The following is a 5,323-nucleotide window of genomic DNA, read 5'->3' as shown; positions in this document are numbered from 1 at the left end:
GAGATTGCCTTTTCCATCTCGTTGAAGAATGGGGTTGGTATTTGTATTGGGATTGCATTAAATGTGTAAATTGTTTTTGGTAGTATTGCCATTTTCACAACATTGAGTCTTCCTGTCCATGAGCAAGGGATATTCTTCCACTTGAAAAGATAGAATATTCTTAAGAAGTTATATTAGTATTTGGGGACTAGGATGATGGCAATTTAAATTATAGTATTTTTAAAGTGGAAGTGATAAGAATTGGAATATAATTGCAATATTGTTAGCACAGCAACTGCAGATTTTCCTTACTGATAGACAGTGTTATGGTTGTTGTTATGTGCCAGTCTCACTGATTCCGAACACACATGCCCGCATTATCCCAGTTATTGTATCAATCCATCTCATGTAGGGACTTCCTTTCCTGTGCTGTCCCTTCACACTTCCAAGTATGATGTCCTTCTCTAGTCCCTACTGGCCACATGCCCAAAGTATTTAAGACAGAACTTTAAAAGTATAGCTTTCAAGGAGAAATTTGTTTCACCCTCTTCAAGACAGACTTATTTGTTTTCTTGGTGGTCCATGGTATGTTCAAGACTCATCTACAGCACCACAACTCAAAGACATTCTTCTTCTGTCATCCTTATTCACTGTCCAGCTCTCTGATGTACAGCAAGTAATTGTGAATACCACGGCCTGGATCAGGCACACCTTAACTTAGAGGCTTACTTCTTTGTTTTTCAGTACTCTAGAGAGATCACTGACGGCAGACTTTTTATTTCTTGATTACTGGTGCCAAAAGTGTTCACTGTGGAGTGGAGCAAGCTCTACTTCTTAACAACTTTAATCTCTTCTCCATCTGTCATGGTGCTGCTGTCAATTGACCCAGAGGTGAGAATCTTTGTTTTTCTTAATGCTGACCTTCAAATCAAAGTGAAGACCACAGTCCTTGAAATCCTGCAGCAGATGCTTCAGGCTCTTCTCAGTTTAAGCAGTTAAGGCTGTGTCATCTATATAACATAGGTTGTTGATGAGTCTTCCTCCAATCCTGATGTCACATTCCTCCTCATAAATCCCAGCCTCCCAAATTATCTGTTTTGCATATATATTTAAAATGTATGGCTACAGGAGTCAACCCTGATGAACTCCTTTCCTGATTTTGAACCATGCAGTGTTTCCTTCCTCTGTTCTTAGACCTGCTTTCTGGTCTGAGGATAGGTTTCATATGAATACAATCAAGTGTTCTGGGATTCTTATTCTCCTCAAGGACAACTTGGATATTCACTGACAATAAAAAGTTCAACCTTCAATTTGGACTCTCTAATTTGTGCATAGATCATTGTTTTGGAAGTTAAAACTTGCCAGTCTTCATCTGATTCTCATTTCTGCCCCTTTAACTGAGATTCCTTATCACTCTTGTCCTGTATATTAAGTTCAGTCTAGTTGCTCTTTCAAGAAACAATCTAGGGACTGGAGAGCATTATGTTAAGTAAACTAACTCAGCCTCATAAATACAAATACTCTATTGGGACATTACTGTAGAACATATACAAGGATCCAAGGAGGGAACAGAGGTTTTAAACATAGGGTAGCACAATATGATAGGTAGAAAGAAGGATTGGTAAAGGAAAGGGAAAAAGTCCAGTGTGAAAAACAATGTATAGGAACATTAGGAACTTTGTATGTAAACCAGTATAAATCATTACTTAACTTGGAGGGAATGAAGAGCATTATGCTGAGTGAACTAACTCAGTCCCATAAGGACAAATACTGTATAAAACCATTATTGTAGAATGAGTATGAGGATCCAAGGGGGAGGAGGGTAAAAGCAGATGGGATGAGCATGTGGGAAGGGGGATCATACAATTTGATGGGAAGGGGGGGTGAGGGAAATGGGAAAATCTGCTATAAAAAATGTATTTGCATTTTGTAAATAAGCTAGTATAAAAAATATTAAAAAATGTGTATGAAATGCAAATAAATGTGTATAAAACAATGCATGTAAACGTATTATTTTTTTTAAATTAATAAAAATATTTTAAAAAAGAAGCAATTGACAATTTAGAAAAAAAAAGTTTATCCTTTAATGGCATAGTTTGTAGTGAGTCCTGCTGCTAATGTAAATGTGGCACCTCTTTAGTGATTCAAATTTGCCAGGAACAATTCCAAATAAAGATATAAATCTCCTCCTGTGTGAATTACAGCCTCTGAAAAATAGGTGGAGGGTCAGCTATGAGTTTTTTCAGACTCAATGGCAGTGAGTTGTTTTTTTTTTTCATTCATATACATTATGGGTTTTTTTATATTATAATTTATTTCTTTTTCATTTCAATGAACATCTACAGAGATTTTGGAATTCCATTCATTCATTGTTGCACCCTTCTCCCAGCCCACCCCACCTCCACCCCACCCCCCCCGTTTGCTCCTGTCCTTGAAAAGCAAAAGAAAAACTCCCCCATTGGTACACAATCCCCCCCGCACCTCCCCCAACCCCAAATATAATCCACTCCGCAACCCTCAACCCCAACCCCAACCCCAAATATAATCCACTCCGCAACCCTCATTGCGTACTCCTACCATAAACATAATGCCCTAAAGTATACAATCTTTCATTGACATTGTGTTTCATACAATCATCAATATATGTTTTGTTTTATTTTACATGGTTTTTAGTTGGCAATGAAGTTTTTGTTTGTTTGCTTGCTTTATTTTGTGGGGTTTTATTGAGTTTTCATCCTCTAGACCACAGGCAAGAGACCAACTCTAACTTTATACTCTGTACTCCTGGCAGCAGGGCTTCAACTATTCAAGACTCTATGCATATACAGTACTTTGATTATCAGATGTGTTTATATCCTAAAATGTGATGACAGCCTGGCTCGCTAGTAATTTGTGGTGCACTCACTGACCCTTGGATTGCCCCTGAACTTTATAACATATACAAAGCTATTCAGATTTTCTTTACTTTTTTCTAAAAGTTTTAAACACTTATCCATTATTGCACACTTTCTCCCTCTTCTCTCTCCCTCCCCTATCCCCTTCAATGTCCCCTTTGTTCCAAACTGCTTTCATACATATAATGTATAATCATATATTCCTTTCTTCCTTCATCTATTCCACCCCTTTCCCATTCCCTCTCCAACACCTCCCTGTGTCTGCCCTATTTTAGACAGTGATTCTATGCAGTATTTATCCTTTTGTGACAGAGATTTACCTCAGCATAGTTTCCTCAAGACTTTCCCCGTGTTTTGTAACATTTTTCTAGAAATGCCACCTGACCCAGCAATTCCACTGCTAGGAATATACTCGAAAGAAACCAGAGCCACAACTCAAACAGATATATACACATCCATGTTTAGTGTTGCATTACTCACAATAGAAAAGAGATAAAACCAACTCAAGTGCATATCAATAAACAAATGAACAGAAAAATAATGGTACATTCACACATGAACTATTATAAAGCATTGAAAAACAATGAAATGGTAAAATATTACTTAGATTTTGTTTTATTTTTGACATTTTTTTAAAAAAGAGAAAAGGGCTTTAAGGTAGTTTGTTTGTTTAATTTGTGCATCCTGTCCTAGATTTTAGTCCTGATATGCGCCAAAGGACCCCCCCCCAGGAAATTTGTCTACTTCATCTGGGTTGTCAAATTATTTAGCAGAACATTTTTCTTGTTCTCTTATTATTTCTTTAATGAATATAATTTCTGTAATCATATGTTTTATTCTTGATATTGGCAATTTGTGTTCTCTTTATTTTACTTCATCATCCTGCTAAGAGTATATAATGTTTGTTGCTCTTCCCAAAAATTAAACATTTGGCTTTGTGATTTTTCCCCCCTTCTGTCCTAGAGCTTCAAGCTTGAAAAGACTCTCGAATGTTAGTTACCCAACTCCCCTACTCAAGGTACTTACTGGATTTACTCAGGGTGAGATATTAGGTTACAACTCTGCAACACTAAAGAACAATGAGTAATTTGCAAAGCACTGCATAAATGCATGAATTTGTAGGACGTTCCACTAAGTAAAAGAAGTAAATTACAAAAGACAAATTTTGTCTAAAAGCTAAAGAAAGTCGTAAAAACAGAAAGAATCATTTTTGGATGCTTAAATCTGCTGACATAGACCTCTCCAGAGTGCTGAAGAGTAAAGATGATGTCAGTCTAGACACAAAGGTGCACCTAATCCAGGCCATTGTCTTCTCACTTACTTGTTATGCTTCAGAGAGTTGGATAATGACTAAGGATGACAGAAGAAGAATAGATGCTTTCATGTTGTGGTGCAGAGAAGAGTCTTGAACATACTATGGACTGCCAAGGAAACAAATAGGTCTGTCTTGGAGAGGGTGAAACCAAGTCTTTCCTTGGAGGCTAGGATTTTGAGGCTCTGTCTCACTTACTTTGGGCAAGTGGTCAGGAGAAATTGGTCCTTGGAGAAGGACATCATGCTCAGAAGGGTGGATGGACCACAGGAAAGGAAGACCCCAGATGAGATGGATTGATACAATTACTGAGGCAATGGGTGTTGGTGTGTCAGAATTAGTGAGACTGGCTCAGGACAGGGAAGGGTTCAGAGCTGCTATACATAGGATCACTATGCATTGCAGGTGACTCAGTGACACATAACTACTATGACAGGTTTGGAAGCAGTATTAGCATCCACTTCCTAAAGAACATGCCTCCAGAAACACTGTGAACTTTGATAAATGTCAATAGTTGTGGAAGGGCTTTAGGCCTTTTGTTCATAGGGTAGCTATGAATTGTGCTGGACTCTAAGGTAATCAACGACACAACAACAAGTGAGGAGAGGGAGCGAGGGGGAGTGAGTGAGTAAATAGATACATATTAAGAATGTTGGCAGAAAAGTTACTAAATAATAAAGAAATGATCATCACAACACCACTAAAGAAAGGGAAAATACAGAAAGGTATACACCAAAAAATACAGATATACAGGCAGTCTGGAAGATGCCTAGATATGGAAATATGAAAAGGATGATATCCATGGCCATATTGAGATCTGACAGAAATGTCTAAATTTGTATTAGATATACTATAAATACATCCCTCTCTATTGAAAAGCCAACAGAGGACAATGCTTTGTAAGCCCCCTAACCAAACACAGTAAAGGATAGAGTTGTTGATTCTGGTAATCAGAACAATAAATTTGGGAAACATCAAGATCAATTAGTATAAAATAGTCCACAATGTTCCACATCCTACTTTAGTGAGTAGTTAGTTAATTTCTATAATCTTAAAAACTTGTACTTGGGGAGGTGGGAGGGGTGCGGGGGGATTGTGTACCAGGGAAGGAGTGTTTCTTTTACTTTTGAAAGAGAGG

The sequence above is a fragment of the Elephantulus edwardii genome, unplaced genomic scaffold, assembly GCF_000299155.1.
Source record: "Elephantulus edwardii isolate Elephantulus edwardi_28Jun2011 unplaced genomic scaffold, EleEdw1.0 scaffold00172, whole genome shotgun sequence".
NCBI classification, from domain to species: Eukaryota; Metazoa; Chordata; class Mammalia; order Macroscelidea; family Macroscelididae; genus Elephantulus; species Elephantulus edwardii.
Note: the sequence above shows the minus strand (reverse complement) of the source record.